This window comes from Lutra lutra, chromosome 16, assembly GCF_902655055.1.
Source record: "Lutra lutra chromosome 16, mLutLut1.2, whole genome shotgun sequence".
In the NCBI taxonomy this organism is placed as follows: domain Eukaryota; kingdom Metazoa; phylum Chordata; class Mammalia; order Carnivora; family Mustelidae; genus Lutra; species Lutra lutra.
The window spans coordinates 38,137,025-38,156,651 of NC_062293.1; the positions used below are offsets into that span (position 1 = coordinate 38,137,025).

The 19,627-nt window shown below is 46.3% G+C and overlaps 1 protein-coding gene across 11 annotated transcripts in view; it reads left to right on the plus strand.

Moving 5' to 3' along the window:
* RFFL (ring finger and FYVE like domain containing E3 ubiquitin protein ligase) overlaps positions 1-19,627 on the plus strand; it is a 66,986-nt gene that overhangs the window by 28,570 nt on the left and 18,789 nt on the right. The window contains exon 1 of one of the 11 annotated variants that reach the window (XM_047706122.1): positions 12,067-12,089. The exons of 9 other annotated variants lie outside the window; for them this stretch is intronic. The gene's annotated coding sequence lies outside the window, so the exon portion shown is untranslated. Of the gene's footprint in view, positions 1-12,066; positions 12,090-16,390; positions 16,396-19,627 lie in introns of those variants that run through there. One more of the 11 variants, XM_047706126.1, reaches the window with a different exon arrangement.

Consider the following 19,627-nt stretch of genomic DNA (forward strand, 5'->3'; position numbering starts at 1 on the left):
TATACTGGAATATGGAGGGAAGAATGCCAAGCTGATCAGATGGGATCTTCGACCTCCAGAAGGTCAGAGAGGCAGATCAAGTGCTTTGCCATTGTGCATGATTGAAGGGCATGGAGAGGTGAAGGGTGGAGAAGTACAGGAAAGTCACATTATACAGACTGGCTTGTTGCAGATTAAGGGTGGCAGTAGGAAGGGCTAGCCTGGTGGGTGCCATCTGTTTTCTTAGGAAGACCCCTCAGGTCACTGTATTTTAGGTCTGGTTCTCAGGCCACAAAATTTGTTTTGCTTTGTACCTGGAAATGATCAGTCAGTCTTTGGGGACAGCACTATATTCAGACTTGGGTGACTGTGCTCAGAAAGGAATGATAGTTTGTTACTCCAGAGTGAAGGAGTTCTTTCCTATTGACAGGATTCTGGATTTTGCTAGGGTATTGCTTTTCTGTATCAAGAGATCTGAGAAATGAAATTTAATAATACTGAGCTTGCTTGATGAGCATGGAATAATATGATAGAATACTTTGTGGGGGAAGTTAGAAAAAAGGTTATTGATTTGCCTTCTATCTGCTTCAGTATTCTACTAAGTGCTTTTGCATACAGTAGGACATTTAATTCTCCCAGTGGGCCCGTTGTACTCAATTTACAAATGAGGAAACCAAGGCTCTGTCCAAGTTGGTAAGAGGATGAACTCAGATTGGAAGGAACAGAGTCCCTCAGATTCTAGGAGCCCACACCCCTAAGTGCTACTGTATGCAGTTCCCATTTAAACTTCATGAAAGAAACTTGTCCCACAGCAGAGAAGATGGTGTGTCACTTAGTTGCAGTATTGCTCAGTCTTGGGTGATTCTGGACTCAAAATAGCCTCCTCTACCTTTTCTAGATTTTTTAAAGTTTGTAGATCACACTTTGATGTGATCACTTTTTTAAAGATTTTTTTTTTTAAGATTTTATTTATTTGACAGAGAGAGATTGAGATCACAAGTAGGCAGAGGCAGGCAGAGAGAGGGGGGGAGGAGCAGGCTCCCCACTGAGCGGAGAGCCCGATTGGGGCGGGGCTCTATTCCAGGACGCTGAGATCACGACCTGAGCCGAAGGCAGAGGCTTAACCCACTGAGCCACCCAAGTGCCCCAGGATTTTCTTTTTAAGTAGTCTCTACCCCCAATGTGGGACTCCCAACTCACAACCCTGAGATCAAGAGCCACATGCTCTACTGAGCCAGTCAGGAGCCCAGATGTGGTCATGTTCTTTGTTTAAATATGTTAACACCGTCACCTGAGCCCTTTTGTGCTCCGTCTTCTTGCTTCTAGTTTGGAAGACATTTGCATCTCTTTGGAGGGACTTTCAATATCTGCACACACTGGTTTTGCGTTTATTTTATTATCTTAATTTTATGGGTTCTGAGAGTCCTCCAAGCTCCTAACTTGTCACCCTCCCTCCCTCCTTCCTTCTCCACTGGATTTAAACTCAAATTCTGAGTCTGACTTTGGAATACTTCTCTGGCTCCAACCCAGTTAGCAATTTAGCCGTGGCTCTGTGGATTGCTAGCTATTGTTATTAACGTCCCTCCCTTCATGCCCACTTGTATCTCAAATCAAATCCAGTTACTCACTGTACCTATGTGTCTTTGATTTCCTGGTTGGGTGTCCTTGTTCCTGTTGTGTTTTTGGTCATTCTTCCTATGAAGCTGCCTTGTCTGCCTTGTCTGATCCCTCACTGGGAGTAATCACTTCTTCCTCTGGGTCTCATAGTAAAGAATTCTCTTTTATGTCTCCTTTATGGCACAGTATCCTTTCTACTGTATATTTCAGTAGTTTGTGTACATGCTTTTATCTCTCCTACTAGACCATAACCTCATGAGCAAATCTATCTGGTTGACCTTTGTGTCTCCTCTAGTGTCCAGCTCAGTTCTCTGCACATAATGTAAATAAATAATAAATAGATAAATAGATGAATGAATAAGCAGAATTTAAGTTTCTGCTCATTGGTTTGGATTCCTCCGCCCCCCTTCTTTGCCCTTCTTTTTTTCTCATTTCTTCTTCTCTTCTGGGTTTTCCCTTACACTGACTCACCCAGCTTGTCTTCACCACTCCCTTTTCTTACCCAGATTTTGCCTCATTCTTTCGCTATTAGCAGTCACTGTGTGGGAGGGCCACAAGCTGCTGGTCAGATTTTCTCCATCCTTTTGTGGCTTTATTCTGTCCAGGAATCATATGACCAGCATGAGAACTGAGTGGCGATTACATTAAGATCTTAATAAAAAGACCATGTGTCAAGAGAACAAACCTTAAGATTTGTTTTTTTTGCCTTCAGTGAGAAACTTTCTGATCCACATTTCAAGGGAGAGGGAAAAGAGTCCTTGGGTACTTGAGAGGTCTAGATCAAGGCATATATTCACACCGTGAATTGTAGGGTATGAGAGGTATCTTACTGGACCAAAGAAATAACGTCAGGAGCGGCAGAAGCTTCCTCTAACTGTTAGTGTTGAATCCTGCAACTTTTTTGACAGCTGGAAGGAACATTAGAGATATGCGTCGTCTTACCTTCCTATTTGCCAGATGAGAATATAAACCCGAGGAGGCCAACCAATGGGCCCATAAAAACTGGGATATATTTTTTTTTAAACTATTTATTTGACAGACAGAGATCACAAGGAGGCAGAGAGGCAGGCAGAGAGAGAGGAGGAAGCAGGCTCCCTGCTGAGCAGAGAGCCCGATTCGGGGCTCGATCCCAGGACCCTGGGATCACGACCTGAGCCGAAGGCAGAAGCTTTAACCCACTGAGCCACCCAGGTGCCCCCAAACTGGGATATTTGTTATCTAGCATTTACTCCCGACACTGAATGTAGCTTGTGGGGGGAACTACTAGCTCTTTGAAAACAATGGAAATTTCACTTCAAGTGGGGGCTTCAGGTCTCTAAAACTGGAGAGCTTTTGCTGACATGTGGACTCCGGTTGGTAGCTGACTGGATTGGGGGCAGTGTTCACCAGAAGGGCCCTTTATGAACTGTGGTGATCACTCCCGGTGGTTCCTGTCTGGGGGTCTGCTCAGTGGGGCTTCTGGCTGATAGAAATCTGTTCCTTCTACTTTTGAAAAGGGGCCCATGTTTAATAATAAAAACATTTCCAGGGGCGCCTGGGTGGCTCAGTGGGTTAAGCCGCTGCCTTCGGCTCAGGTCATGATCCCAGGTCCTGGGTTCGAGCCCTGCATCGGGCTTTCTGCTCAGCAGGGAGCCTACTTCCTCCTCTCTCTCTGCCTGCCTCTCTGCTTACTTGTGATTTCTCTCTGTCAAATAAATAAATAAAATCTTAAAAAAAAAAAAATTTCCAGTCTTCCTTGCTCTTTTTCTCAGCCCCAATATTCCAAATTCTGTTTCGGGCTTAATTTTTTTTATCTCAGCCTATTTGTATTAATTTTTTATCAGGTAGGTCAGACGTCAGTAGGAAGCATAGGAGAGACGGGGTGGCTTAGAGGCTCAGTATTGGTTTTTGGTGCTCTTTAGGTGAATCTTTTCTACCCGACTCGTAGAATAATGTATTTTACTGTCCGTGAAATAGTGCTCAGTGAACTGGTTGTTGGCAGATATGAAAGGTTACTGTTTTGTGGCTAGGCAGTAGCAGTGTAAATAGATCAGCTGGCCCAGAACAGGAAGTCAAGTGCAAACAGGATGTGCTTGTCTTTACTGTAACTTTGTGTGTTTGTGTTTTGAAACTTGGTGTAGTTAAAAAGTCAAGACTTCTAGTATTTGAGCTTGACGGAAAACGTCTCTGTTTCTGGTTTGAAAAGAAGCTAAGGCAACTAGTCCTTCACTGCCCTTGCCTTTATACAGGGACACATCTTTCTTCTAGGGATCAGGCCATTCTTCCTGGTGCATGACAGGTTTTCCTCACCTACACCATGTTGCATCCATGTGCTTTATAAAGTGAAACCCCTGAGTGCCTGCTGGTCTGTTACTTTTGGTAGATAAGGGATCCAAGCTGTGCTTGGCTATTTATTTCTTAATAACAATAAGAAATCTTAGCCTGTAATTCACCAGCATTTTAAATTACAGGTTCCTTTTGTTGGATTTCAGGATTTCTAGCACACCTTTTGAGTGTTTCCTGAGTATGGTAGTTTACAAATTATCTCGGGGCCTTGTTAGACTTTGAATTGAAAATTTCCTTGAGTGTTGGAGGCTGGATCTAATGCTAACTGTTGAACTGTTTTAGCCTATAGGCAAGTTTCTGGAGAGGAGATTAAATAAACAATTTGCTTGGGGTCAGGGGATGTGTCACTCAGCTGGTAAGCAGTTTTAGGAACCCCTGTTTTCTGAATCCCCTTCTCATTCCTCATTGCTTCCCACTGTTGAAACCTGCTTTATTAGGTTCATCAGCAGGCTGGATTTGAATAACTCCTGTGGGGAATAATCTTGAGATCTGTGCATTATCATAGCCACTATGAGCTATTCCAGAACAGGTCCATTCTGTTGGTCTCCAACCATAAACTAATGAATATGGGGCAGGTGAAAGACTGGGTAGTGTTTTTTGTGCGATCTGTATCTCTGCACATTGCACACTGTCCTTCCACTTTGTAATTCCAGGAGCAAATAGGTCACGTGGCACATCTTAGCATCGGTGAGGCCAGCATTACCATGTGAGCACTATGGCATCCTTGAGTCTGTCAAGGAGTGGTGAATGTGAGCCAGTCTGCGCTTTATATGTGGCAAAGAATAAAACCTGAAGACCAGGTTAAGTCCAGGTGTTCTTTCCAAGGAGAGAATATGAGGAGGATACGAAGGTTTTCTTTGTGGTATGAGGCAAATTCGAAATCTCCATTTCTGCTCCTTGGGATAGATAGTAGGCATATCACATCCTGGCAGGCGCAGAAAACATTTCAGAAAGTCAGCATAATTTTCAGATTGAGATCAGACATCAAACTAAGCCAAAGGTCTGTGGGAAGAAGGGGGTGGTTGGTCTGGATTTATCCTGGATTCATCGCGAAACCCCATTTGACTTCAGTGCAGCAGGGCTGTTGTGGAGCACCAGGTGGCGGGGTGGGGTGGGATGGAGGGAGGGCAGAGATGTTCGGTTCTCTGGCTCTGATGGCCAAGAGGGTTGAGGAGCTAAGGCAGAAAGTCTAAACTTGCGTGCTGTGGGGAAAGTGACAGACTTGTGGGCAATGTGGTGGAACTGGGAAGAAATGTCACACCTCAGACCCCCTGTGAGAGAAGTTCTCCCAGGATTCCTTAAGTTCTTCAAGGATCATGAGAAGACTACATTGAGGGGCGCCTGAATGACTCAGTGGGTTAAGCCTCTGCCTTTGGCTCAGGTCATGATCTCAGGGTCCTGGGATCGAGTCCCAACTGGGCTTCCTGCTCAGAGAGCCTGCTTCTCCCTCTCCCCCAGCTCGTGCTCTCTTTCTCTTACTCTCTCAAATAAATAAAATTGGGGGGGGGGGATAAAGCTACATTGAGCCTGATATAAAGGTATCATCAGGTCTTAAAAACAGTAGATAGGGGATAGAGCAGATAAATTTTGTGACTTTAAAGAACCTTGAGAAAGATTTTGTGGCCAGCTTTTTTTGAGCGCCTATTAGGTGCTAGGCTCTGGAGTAAATGTGTGACATGCGTTATTTTAATCCTTTCTGTTGCCCTTTAAATGCAGCTGGTTCTGTGTTTTTGAGGAAAATAAGGTGTAAAGGGACTAAATAACACCAGGGCTCAGAGTCCTCGTTGAGTCTACGCCATACCATACATTTGGCTGCAGTAACTTGTGCGGTCCACTTTGGAAAGGCAAACTGCATAATTTTTTTTTTAAATTTAAAAAAATATTTATTTATTTGACAGAGATCACAAGTAGGCAGAGAGGCAGGCAGAGAGAGAGAGGGAAGCAGGCTCCCTGCCAAGCAAAGAGCTTGATGTGGAGCTCGATCCCAGGACCCTGAGATCATGACCTGAGCCGAAGGCAGAGGCCTAACCCACTGAGCCATGCAGGCGCCCCCAAACTGCATAATTTTTTTTTTTAAAGATTTTTTTTTTTTTTAAAGATTTTATTTATTTATTTGACAGAGAGAGATCACAAGTAGACGGAGAGGCAGGCAGAGAGAGAGAGAGAGGGAAGCAGGCTCCCTGCTGAGCAGAGAGCCCGATGCGGGCCTCGATCCCAGGACCCTGAGATCATGACCCGAGCCGAAGGCAGCGGCTTAACCCACTGAGCCACCCAGGCGCCCTTTTTTAAAGATTTTATTTATTTATTTGACAGACAGAAATCACAAGTAGGCAGAGAGGCAGGCAGAGAGAGAGAGGGAGAAGCAGGCTTCCCGCTGAACAGAGAGCCCGATGCGGGGCTCGATCCCAGGACCCTGGGATCATGACCAGAGCCGAAGGCAGAGGCTTTAACCCACTGAGCCACCCAGGCGCCCCCAAACTGCATAATTTTGACCCTAGAAAGAACTCATGTCCCGAAGCGCTGCCTTTCCCCAGGGCATGGGCTATGCCAGAAACCTGCTCAGCGAATCCCTGGCTTTGTTAATGGTTTTGTTTGTTTGTTTTTTCAAATATTTTTAAGTAATCACCACACCCAATGTAGGGCTCGAACTCACAACCCACTGAGCTCGGCAGGTACCCCTTTGTTAAGGTTTCCATCCCGGTTGCCCAGAAGTCAGTCCCTGTGATAGTAGCTAGTGAAAGCAGCTTCTTCAGTCTAGAAAGAGCTTGTCTGGTAAATCCTGTTTTCTGCACAGGAGTACAGGGGGAGCTCTTTATCCTTGATGAGCTCTTTATCCTTGATGAGCTTTGTCATCAGTTTTGGTGGAAGAAGGATCCTGTGGTCATTAAACTGCACGTCCGTTTATTCTGTTTTCAGCTTGTTTGAAGACTGTACTCGGAACTGCTTTCTTTCCTGATTGACTCGCCCTTTGGGCCAAAATGCCTGGGCTGAAATTAAATGTGTAGGTTTCTCCGCTGCAGTGTTCAATCTGTCATCTCTCCTGAACGCCACACTAAGAAGCAGCCATTTAATTGGTCAGACCCCGAGGGTGAGATTTTGGCACAAGTCCATTGGTTAGAATTACTTTTCCCGGAACTTCACAGCAGATGCTGAGGTCCCTCTGCAGATATCTGTCACAGGCCAGTTGAAACCATGGAGTTTTCAAGAACATTTATAACTTGTGATTATTGTGTATGGTTTTCACTTGTTTACAACAGTTATCACTTCAGGAAAAGAGCTCATTTATTACCAGCGGAGAGTGAGACCTCTGTCCTTTCCCCTTCTTCACATTGTCAGTTTAACCCTTTGTGCTCCGAGACCCTCGGCTGTGTTTTCTTGTCTCCTCTTGCCTTGCATTTCCTCCCCCTTGCTTGGGCTGTGCCTGTCGGTAGCCACCGGCCAAGCCCTGCTTAGACCCTGGCTGTATCTGGTGCAGCCTCTTCGATTTCTGCCATTTCTGTTCTCTGTTATTCTACTTCTCCATGTGTTGTTTTTATTTTAATTTGTATTCTTTACAGTTCTTATTGCAATGCTGTGTATTCTGGAACCAGAGCTCTGGGAGGTCACTAAAGCCTTCTGTGCCTTCTCACGCAGGGAGAGGATGGACATGCCAGATCTTGTTTGTCCTCGAGGCTGTCCCTTTCTGGCTTTCTAATGCTGTCATAACGGATAATTTTAACATTTTTCTGCTACTTGTAGAAATTCACTGTTCTTGTTTTTTAAGTCATCTTAGCAGACACTAAAAACTTAACTTCACCAAGTGTGAGGTAGGCATGTTCCTGTTAGACCTTTCCCTCAAGGGACTGCTCTGGTTATTTGGGTTTAAAACCCTTAATTTGCTCATCACCCTGGAATCATGAGTGTAGCATTTTCAAGCATGAATTTGTGTCTTTTTTTTTTTTTTTAAGCTCTATTGCTGTTATCATTACTAAGCCTTCAGCAAACACCTGTGATCACACTTACCTGGCACTCAGGCTCACAGTTATGCTGTAGACTCCTGTTTCCGCTCCCTTACTGTGGGAGAATACTTGAATTATACAGATTTTAGCTCACTGATTAAATGTGTGATGCTAGCGTGCTCACCCCCTTGGCAAGTAATCATGCAGTGGGGGACCTCGCCTGGTTCTGTTGCTCTCAGAGTTTCCGTGCCTGGAAGAGGGCTTGGCCAAGAGTAGCGCTAACCAGACAGGCAGAAGAATGAATTAAAGTTATCGGGAGGTGTCTGAGATGCTGGGAGAGCACAGGCAGGGTCAGAGGAGTTTTTCCTGAGGAAATAAGTGTTGCATGAGGAGGTCAGGGCCAAGGGAATAGCTCACAGGAGGTTCCTGAAAATCAGAATAAGCTTGGCATTTGAGGGGCCAGAAGAATAGCAGTGGAGCTGGAGCTAAGAGCTCGGAGGATAAGGCCCTGAGCACTGAGGATTTGCTCTCGTCATTATTTCGTGGGTACCAGTGAAAACACACACTTATTAAAAGGAGAGCAATAGAACCTTAGGTAGTTGAGACAGTTAAGTCAAAAACCCCTCCTCTAGCTGGAACAGAGGTGGGCAAGAATAGAAACTGAAACCTCTTAAATATGGATTAATATTTCTCTTTAGAAAGTTGGGGGTCTGTCTGTAGCATTAGTACCCTGAAGTGGTAGTAGGTCGGAAATGGGGTTGACTTACTGGATGTATAAAATAAAATTCTGGATTCCTCGGATGGCTTCTAGTCTGCTGCACCTCTTACGAGGTCCTCACGTGTTGAAAGGGCGGCTTGGCTCGCCGGTGACATCCACGGTCTCTCCCGCAGGCAGCTCACTGACCTGCTCTCCCAGCACACAGGCTCTGAGTGACTGGTGCCATGGGGAGGTTGTTGTGGAGGGTGAAAGTATCCTCCTCTTTCCATAGGACCACAGATTAATCACCCTCTAGCTGTGTGACCCTGGTCTAGTTAGCCAACCCTTAGGGTCCAGCGTCTGGGTTTATAAAAGGAACATTTTAATTCGGATGTTTGCAGGATAATTGTATAGATGCAGACAAAACCACTCACTTCTGCACATGTTAGGTGTTCTGGAGAGTTTTTACTTTTCCTTTAAAAAATTTATTTTCTAGGATCATCTGAGAAGGGACTTCTGAACTCCTGAGTCTGAATACCTTCTGTTTCTCCCTTCCCTACCCCCGAAATAACAGCACAGGAAATTCTTGCACCTAAAGCTTGGCTCCTTTATACTGAAGTCTACTTTGGGAACTGGAGGACACAGGAGTCCTAGTATCTTTGAAGTCTGACATCTCAGTGTGAGCGGAGGCTCTGGGAGCTGGTTTGGAGGGAGGCAAACATTTAATCCTTAGCCCCATGCCTTATTATAATGCCTACCCTTTGCTGAATCGAGTCTAGTACCATCTTGTGCTCTTGGTGTGAGATTAGAAAGCTGGTAAAGGTTGGCTTCCTCTTTCTCCTGAGCACCTGCTCTGTGTCCAGCCTGTGAGGTGTAGGTAAGCTTGTTCCTGTTCCACCGAAGCTCAGGGAGGCCACTTTCTCAAGCTCAATCGGTTATTCAGTATTAGAGCCAGGATTCAAGGTCATGTCTAACTGATTCTAAAACCAAAGTAAAACAGTTGGGCTTTTTTTTTTTTTTAACTCGTCTATTTTCTATAAATTTAGGTCCCAAATGAAATTCCTCTCTAGGAATTAGGCATTATCTACTACCCACATCCTAAGAACTACTGCAGAGGCTAGGAAATGTCTTTTAGGATTCAAAGCCTTTGGAAATGTTTTCCTCCGCTGTGCTCCAGCCTGGTGAATGATCCCTTGTCAGCCCAGACACTGCCTCCGTGGAGCTGCTCATCTGATTCAGGCCCGGGGTTCTCTAGTCCCACAGTATACCGGTCTCCTCTGTGACTTAGGGGTTTGGAATTCTTTATTCTAAAAGGAACGTCTCAAAAATGATCTCAGTGTCACAGAGAACATGCCTCACTGTCACCACCCAGCAAGTGAGGGCAGTGCGTATTCTGCGACTCACTTCCTCACCTATGAAACAGTGACCCTACCTAGCTCATGCTCATTGTGTCGTCACCGCCACTTTAAATCTTCCCTGGTCAGGGCGGGCACTGTAGTAGGCAGGTTTACTGGAAAATTTCATGTGTGACTCGGAGATTCTGTTTTAAATTAAACAGTTCTGAGGGATTTCAAGTTTCCTTTCAAACTTATTTTTTAAAAGTAAACAGCCTTCCAAGTTGAGAGATGATTTTAAATTTCAGGTGAGTTTTCAAGGGTTGATTCTTGATTGCGTGGGTGTTGTGATCAGCTGTGTCAGAGCCCCACCCAACTCAGTACCTTAGGTGGTAGCAAACTCAAACATGGGGTAACCAGAGAGAGAAAGAGTAAGAGACATGTTGGGCTTTCCAGCCAGTAATCACTAATGAACATCTAGGCAGTCTCCATTTTATAGTTTGATGATGATTTCTTTTAACATGTTATTTATTGATCACTTATTATAGGTAAGGCACTTTATGAATATTATTTTTCATCCCTACTTCTACAAGTGAGGAAACAGACTCAGAAAGCTTGGCTCCTTTATAATGAAGTCTACTTTGGGAACTGGAGGACACAGGAGTCCTAGTATCTTTGAAGTCTGACATCTCAGTGTGGGTGGAGGTTCTAGGAGCTGGTTTGGAGGGAGGCAAACATTTAATCCTTAGCCCCATGCCTTATTATAATGCCTACCCTTTGCTGAATCTAGTCTAGTACCATCTTGTGCTCTTGGTGTGAGATTAGAAAGCTGGTAAAGGTTGGCTCCCTTTTGTTTTCGATAAAGGACTTTTTTCATAGTCCTTTTATGTCACTGTAAATGTTGACAGAATGCTTTGGACCCTAAGGAGAGATAACTAGTACTTGCCTCATTGGCTGTATTGACAAAATACTTGAATGTTCCTCTGACCTCCGTTTGCTCATTCCACCAATCTGGGTGCGCGCTGCGAGTGGCACTTCCTAGATGCAGATAAAACAGTGAAGACAGATGGGGGTCCTTGCCCTCGGAGGTTCCAGTCTGCAGGTAGACAGGCTGTAAGCAAACATTTATAATGACAGATTATGGCAGTGCCCGGGAGGGCAGCGGAAAGGGCAAGGAGAGAGCGTATGACTGAGGGGGGGGGACTCCTCTACATGGCTGGCGTGGGAGTCGTGGCCTGAATGATGAGGAGGAGCAATCCAGGAAGGAAGGAGCTCAGAGTGTGAGACTGTGGAAAGGCCACCACGGCTTGAAGCTTAGTGAGCCGGGAGAGAAGCAGCATGGCACAAATCGGGGAAGCGGGCAGGGACTAGTGGGGTAGGCAGGGTCTTTTAACCATGCCAGGAGTTGAGTTTTCTTTCTAAAATGCAGTATGGGGGGGGGGGTGCGCACCTGCACAGCTCAGTAGGTTAAGTGTATGACTCTTGGTTTCAGCTCAGGTCATGATCTCTGGGTTGTGAGATTGAGCCCGGGTTCAGGCTTCCCACTCAGCGGGGAGTCTGCTTGAGATTCTCTCCCCTTCTCCCTCTTTCTAAAAAATAAATAAATCTTAAAAAAAATAAAATGCAGCGGGACTCCATTAAAGACCGTTAACTGTGTGTGCGTTGGGGAGAAAGAGCTGGAGAGAGGCAAGAACGAAGCTGGGAAGTTAGTGAGGAGCAGTTCTTCCATCCAAGAGGCCATTTTAAACTCTGGAATTACAGTAGATTCCTGCCCTCATGTGTTAATTCTAGTTAAGACAGTTCACAAGTAAGCCAGTCATATCAGTTAGTGCTAGCTCTTACGTGTGAGATTAGAGAATGACATTTCAACTGAGGGGTGAATGGCAAGAGGGAGCCAAGTGTGTGGTTTCCTGGCAAGAAGAGCCCAGGTGGGACTTCAAGGAGCAAACAGCAAATTCTAAGGGTCTAAGGAGGGAAATGTGCATGAAAGATCAGAGATGGTGATTGAGATCACTGCTGGGGCAGATAGGGTAGGGAGAGGAATTTACGACATCTTCAAGCTTAAAAATAGTATCCACAGCCACCCGACAGGGTTCTGCTTGGGAGACAGAGTGTGTTCAGACAGGATGCCAGAGACAGCCTGGGAGCTCCCTACCTCATTGAAGGGGAGAGGGGAGGACCAGCAAGGAGGGTTTTGAGGTAGGCAAACTAAGGGCACAGAGCTGTGGAGAGTGTTTCAAGGAGGAAGGAAGGGTCACTCATGTCTGGCACTGCTGGGACGTTGACTCAGAGGAAGATAGAGAAGTGTCACTTGGATCTGGCCACTTGGGATTCCTTGGTGACCCTGCAAAGAAGAAATTGGGTAGAGTGGTTCAGGAGAGACTGGAGAGGGGTAAAGAGTGAATTTGAGATTGAGGAAGTGGGAGTCAAGTATTTGGAGACATTTCAATGTAGCAGAGAGCCGAGAAAAAGACCTTTACCGAGGAGTCAGGGGTGTGGGGTCAAAATATTTTGTTACTGTTTTTTACAAAAATTCTACTAGATGCTTTAAAATTAAACTTTTAATTGTAATATGAGTATACACATTTTAAATTTAAATTTTAAATGTATGATTTAAATTTAAATTTTAAATGTATGATTTAAATTTACACAAAGTAAACATCTGTGTATATAAACAGTACTCAGACTAAGAAACCAAATGTTCCCAGAAGTCCCCTTGTTTCCCCTTCCATTTATTATCCTACCCCAAGGATGACCACTGTCCTGTTTCTAACACCGTAGATTAGTTTGCCTGTGTTTGCATTTTGTATAGATGGAACTGTTTAGTATGTGTTCATTTGTGCCTGTCTCCCTTCCCTTATTGATAATCTGTATTGTCGCTTAATCACTGATTTGTTTATTCTCAATGCCGTATTTAAGTACCACGATTTGTTTTTCCATTCTGTTGACGGACACTTGGATTGGTTTCCACCTTGGGGCTGACAGTCGTTCCGCTATGAACCTTGCAGACTCCTTTTGGTGAATGTGTTTCTGTTAGGAATATACCTGGAAGTGGAATTGCCGGTTTATGTTGTACCAGTTTATACTGTGTGTATGTGCGTGTGCGTGCATTGTACCTGTTGACACTTCTGCCAGGTAAAGTTAGAGTTCCAGTTGTTTTAAACCCTTGTCTACACTGGCTAGTGTCCCGTTTTCCCATTTTAGCCATTCCAGTGGGCAACTGATGTAACATGTTCAGTTCTACTCTGTACTTCCCTCGTGACCAGGGTGAGTTTTTAAATCTGGGAGATCCTGGAGCATGCCTGTGTGCTGATGGGAAAGCTCTGGTAGAGATGGAAAGCTTCAAAAACTCTGTATACTCTTCAGCCCATTCCCCTCAGACTGCTTTTGTTATTATTTGACCGATTGTAGAATCAGGAGGACTTTTTTTTTTTTTTTTTTTTTTTTTTTTTTTAAGATTTTATTTATTTATTTGACAGAGAGAGATCACAAGCAGGCAGAGAGGCAGACAGAGAGAGAGGAGGAAGCAGGCTCCCCGCTGAGCAGAGAGCCCGATGCGGGGCTCGATCCCAGGACCCTGAGATCATGACCTGAGCCGAAGGCAGCGGCTTAACCCACTGAGCCACCCAGGCGCCCCCCCCCCCTTTTTTTTTTTTTTTTTTTAAAGATTTTATTTAAGGAGGACTTCTTATAGCCTGCAGAGCACTGGCTTCACAGTGGAAGCAATTCAGGTTCACATCTTGGCTTTACTACCCTCTAGCTATGACCTTTAACAGTTATTTCACTTCTCAGAACCTTGGTTTTCTCACCCCAAAATGGGATGAACATTTCCAACGTGCCTTGCCGAAATTGTGAGGCTCACGGGATAAAGGGCTGGGGATTCCGTCCGTAGCTCAGTGCCTGGCAGATGAGAAGCATTTTTCCAGTGGAGAATGATGACTTTCTTCTTTACTTCTCAAAACATGTAATTACTTATCAGTTATTTCAAAGAGGCAGAGCTAAGCCATATTGATAGGCTTTCATAGCATTTCCTTTCAGAGTCATTGCAATTGTACTTTAATTGCTTTTTAAGGATAATATACAAGACGAAGCAAAGCCCATTCTGTATTAACGATCCACAACGTGGACCACTTCTCCGGGTGCACTTACAGGCTGGCTGCTTCGAACAATTCCCGGAATATGGTAGTGACCGCAGGCGGGCTTGCCACGGAGCCAGTTTCTGGTTTGCCGTGTCGGAAACATACTTCTTTGAGGAGTGTGGGCATGGTGATTAGGTTTTTTAAAAAAGGATTTTTTGTGAAGTCTTACACAGTGGGTTCACCCTAAGTCCGTTAATTCCGAGATCTTGGGTCTGTGGAAAGCCCGTTGCTGCAGAAGTACCTTGGCACACAGCAGTTAATTAAAGTCTGAACAGATTGGAGGAGAACATTGGGGACAGGACTTTACTATCTTAGATTTGGGTGGTTAGCAAGGTGGCTTGGAGCTGCATCACACTCTAGCCCTTATTTCCCTGGGGTCCTCACATTCTGAGCCTTCTACTCCATGGGTCCACTCTGACCCTTCTCTGCTCCTCGGGAAAGCCCATGGCAACCACTGATCCCCTTAAAATGATTTGCCTGGGGCAAATGAACAAGTGGAGAAGTAACTGTCTTAAAATTACTTAGGATTATAGAACTTTAATGGGGAGAAATCACATTATCTCCCTTCTTGCCTCTAACTATGGCTGTACTCAGCCTACCTGGGCTAGGTCATTCATCTTACCCTGTTATTAAAACTGTAATTTTCCTGTTCAGCAGAGCTTAGTGTCCCAAGAAATGCCAGTATCCTTGTCAAGCTGCTAGATTCCCAGGTGCTGACTAGCTGTCCTGGCCCCGGCCCGCGGGGTTCCTCTCCAGGGAGAAGGAGGTTTTCTCGTTCCCCTCAGCCCTGCACCTCCCCTCTTTCTCCCGGTCAGGCTGAGTGGAAGAGGAGGGCCTGGCAGGTTTCAAACAAGTTCAGTAGGACAGCCGCCCGCGGAGACTGTGTTTGAGGCTGAAATCACCAAGTCCACATCTTTTCTGAAGAGGAGGGGGAGGGGACTGGGGGAGGGATTTTTAAGCTCTCTGAGAAGATTTGGTCATTTTCTTTCAAGATCAGGAGGCTTGCAGATCAGAGAGCGGAGCATCTCATGGTGTCGCCATAGGCAGAGCTCACTACACACCCCTCAGTGTGTTCTGTGGGGTTCCATTTCCAGCCCTTTGGCAACATCATCAGATGCCAAGGGGCTCTCTGTCCAGGGTCAAAGGATGAAAAAATACCGCCAAGAAAGAAGTGTTTGGCTTGTATGGCAATGTTAAGGTGACCACTCTTTCCTTGCAACTCCCCAAAATAACCTCGAATGTAGTTGTTATTTAGGCGTATCATTTTCCAGTTTGGCAAGAGAGGACTTTTAACTGACCGCTTTAGGAAATGGTATTTAAATATAAGTCAAAAAGAGTAAAAGCGTAGTCTCCTGACATTGGTATCCCTGTCCGGCTGGGCTGCACAAGTCTGTAGGCATTTTAGCACCGGAGACTTCCCACTGAACCCCTTTCCGTGCCAGCCCCTTCCCCACATATACACGTGCCCAGGATAAGGCTCTGTCCTCCACCTGCAAGAGGGGCCTAGGCAGTAACCCAGAGGCACATTTCAAGTCTTCTCCCAGAACCAAGTCATTCTGAGCCTAGTAGCCAAAGACTTGCTTAGGCCGACAGCTCTGCTTTCCGGGCTCGTCACAGAAAAGATTAGAAGCAAAGTTGGGGCGCCTGGGTGGTTTAGTTGTTAAGCGTCTGCCTTCGGCTCAGGTCACGATTCCAGGATCCTGGGATCGAGCCCCATGTCAGGCTGCCTGCTTGGCGGGGAGCCTGCTTCTCCCTCTGCCTGTGCTCCTCCTGCTTTCTTGGTCTCTGTCTTTCTCTCGGACAAATAAATAAAATCTTAAAAAGAAAAAAAGAAGAAGATGATTAGAAGCAAAGTTGAGGGAAAATAGTGCTGAGGGGAAATAGGTTGTCTTGGTCCTCAGCTTGAGGAAGAGCTTTCTTCACTCTCCTGTCCAGATGGCGGAGTTGAGCTGGGCAGCAGCGCTTCATTGGCCCGGAGGCCCCTGGGGGCCAGGACCTGGTGGGCATCCCAGTGCCAGCCCGCTGCCAGTGCCCCCTGTGTGCTTGGGAGAGCGTGGGAATCTAAACCACATACAGCGGGCCGGCTGCCGGTTTTTTCCTGTCGATCAGGCCTTACCAAGCAGGCCTAGAGCTCCTGTGGCAAAGGCCTCAGCTCTCAGAAAGTGCCACATGCAGATTCCTTGTGCAGAGGGAAAGTGTGTTTCCTTCTTGTGGTTCACTGCATCCCACCCCTTGCCTTTTTACTTCATTCGTTCACCTTTGTCTGTGGATGCTGTAAGCTTATCTTGGGTGACCTCTGTCTGCCCTCTAGGCCAATCTCTGGTGAAAGAGGTGACCTTTCTTCTGCCCTCAAACCCAGTCAGCAGGTCACCTTTCCTTCCTCCTTCCCTCCCTCCCTCCCTCTCTTCCTTCCTTCCTTCCTTCCTAGATTTTATTCATTTATTTGTCAGAGAGAGAGAGAGCACAGGCAGGGGGAGCGGCAGAGGGGGAAGCAGACTCCCCACTGAGCAAGGAGCCCAAGGTGGGGCACCATCTCAGGACCCCTGGATGGTGACGTGAGCAGAGGGCAGACGCTTAACTGACTGAGCCACCCGGGTGTCCCAGCAGGTCACCTTTCTTTCTGCTCCTGGCCCTTACTCCTACCATTTGTTGCCAGCATCCCTTCCTCTGCAAGCTCTTCATGTTTGGGGGTCTCCTCTGCACTCCATGCCTGCATCTGCATCTCTCTGTCTTAGTGACCTGAATCCTCTTCAGCTCCGCCCTTGTGTCTTCCTAGAAGTTTCTTCAGAGAATAGTTTATCTTAGTGTCTGTGCACATCCTTACTTCTCCATCACTTTCCGACCTATGGCTGTCAGTCAGCTTCTGTCTTCCTTACCTGCTCAGGTGAAGAACATGTTCACATTTTCCTAAAACTAGGTCCATTAGGGATTTTGTATTCCTGTATTCTACTCTCTGGTCATTTGACAGCATCGATCATTTCTTCTTGAAACTCAAAACCCTCTTCCAGGTTGCCCACCTCTGAGCAGCCTTCCTGCCGCCGTTGTGCTGGTTTCCCCTGGTAGCCCTTTAGGTCGGGTTCCCCCAGGGGTTCTCCCAGGCCATCCTCTGAGACCGCCATCCATCTTCCCATTCTGGCTTTTCGTGCTGCCGGTGGTCTGAGGATTCCCAGACTTTCTCCTCAACCAGGACTGTCCCTTTGGTGTGGTGTGTATCCACCAGCAAGTCCCTGGGGTACAAAATGCAACCCATCATTGTACTTGCCCCCTTCCTTCACACACAGACACATGCCTCGTCCTAAGGGCTTTGTCCCTTACTCCAGCTAACAATTCCACTCTGTGTCCTGTTGCATAATTCAGAGACCCTGGGATTCATCCAAGACTTTTCTCTCCCCCTTCCTCCACCACTTCAAACCACTGACACATCCTATGAGTTCTGTCAGAGATCTGTCTGTCCCTTTCTCCTCCTGTCTTGCCTCTGCTACACCAGCTGCCTGCTCCCAGCCTGCTTACTGTCAGAGTGCCCACTATAAAATGCAAATAAGATCACAAAACTTGATTACTTGAACCCCTCATTGTGTCCCACTGCCCATAGGATAAAGTCCAGTTTCCTTCCCCGTGGTTTTTTGTGGCTGCTTGTCTACCTGCCCTACCGTCATCCACCCCACTCCCAACATTCTGTAGTTTCCTTAATGCCATGTTGCCTGCTATTTGCTTTTTCTTGAAAATCCCTTTTACTCTGGGCTTCCTGATGAATCCCCAGCTGCTCCAACAGCAGGCTACGTGTGGCACGGCATTTGAGAAGTCTTCTCTGGTCACCCCTCCTCTCTGGAAGAGCCGCTTGTGTCTCTGTCTTCCAGCCCCTGGTACGCCGCACGAACCTCTGTTAAGGCACCGATCACCCTGAAATTTCTGGTTTGGGTTTTACTTTTCTTGTTCCTCTCCTCAACCATGAACTCCTCAAGGTCAGGGTCTCGGCCTTACTCACCTAGCACTGGAAATAGCAAGGCATTGGCTTCACTAAAGGCTGCATGCCTGGGCGAGTGAAGATCCTGACAGAGGCTGGCAAGTCACTGCCACCTTGTCCCAAGGCCACTCTGCTTCTTGTCTTGCTCCCAGCTCCTTCAGGTACTTGACCCATTCTGCTGATTCCGCCACAGGTCTCCCTGTCCCTTTTTGGAATGAGTCAAATGGTAATTGTGGGCAAACCTCTAGGTTTCCTTTTTATCTGCGCCTTGCCAGAGAAACTGAAGTTGAAACATCGTTATAATGCTCAGAGCTTCGACTGATCCTTGTTTAGTGCCTCATAGGCTTGAGAATGTCCCCTGAGAAAAGGAAGCCCGGAAAGGTAGAACTTGTTGTAAGGTGGGTATAGTCAAGTAGGGCTTGGGCCTGGGTCTTCTGAGTCTAGATCCTGTAATCCCTTGTGTGACTATACATGGTCTCAGATGCTTTTGTCACAGGTGATTTCAAGAACTGCAAAATCCCTCTTTCCGAGGGGGGCCACACTGCTGTCACCCTTATCTTGCTAACAGAGAACTCATCTGGTTAACTGCTCTTTCCTTTGCTATTCCATGTGAACTATTCATTGCAATTGTCTTCCGGGAAGTTGGAGGCTTTAGACAACTAAGAGTAAGTCAGAGATAAATGTTGTTGATGTGTAGGAAATGGACTGAACACAGTTATTTAAAATTCAAATATTGTGTGATTCATTCAGTAGTCTTTGTGGAGCCACCTGTCTGCTGGGCACTGACTGTCATGGTCCGCGTTCACACAGGGGCCACAGGCAAGCGGGGGAGACAGGTGTGGGTCGCACATGCTTACAAAAGTGAACGAATTCTAGACCAGGAGTGTGGAGAAGTGCTGCAAGCTAAAAAGGCCCGAGAGTAGTCAAGAGACCTAAGGTTATAGCTGTGGGAGCCAGGCGGTTAGTTCCCACTGCTGGGTTTCAGGCTTCCTCTGTGAGATGGCTAAGGTTGAACCGGCCAGCTTCTTGTTGTCAGTGCTTTCTAGCTTAGCACATCTCTGAACTGCGATTTAACAAAGGCGCTTTCCATGAGTCAGGAGGCAGAGCAGAAGGTACCGTTCTTTTGTGTAAACTGATGATTGAGCAGTAACACTCACAAATGTGTCATTTATTATCTCTGTAAGCAGAGAGGTCAGGCTCAGAATGTACGTATTGACTGCCTTAGTCTACTGAGAAAAGCACACTCATATCACAGCAGTGCTTGGCGTTGCTGTGGACCCTTTGCAACTGTAGATTATTCTGACGTTTGAGGGATTGGATTTTCTTCTGTGATCTTAAAAAATCACCTGCCCCTTTGTCCCCAGTACCCATATTTGATATGTAAAACGGGAATCAGATTCCAGAACTTCTTAATAAAGCCACAGAGGCCCCTGTTGCGCGAGGCCACAGATATTGCCAGAGTGTCTTCTGTGTGCACGATGCTGCTCGGTGGCAGCAGACAGAGGATAAGGAGTCACCCCTGCCCTCACAGAATGTGCGGTGTAGCAGCCGCAGACAGAGCGAGAGACAGAGGGTAAGAGCATCTGTGCAATGAATCGTTAGAGATGCTGTCAGAGAGGTGTAGGTAGGGCTGG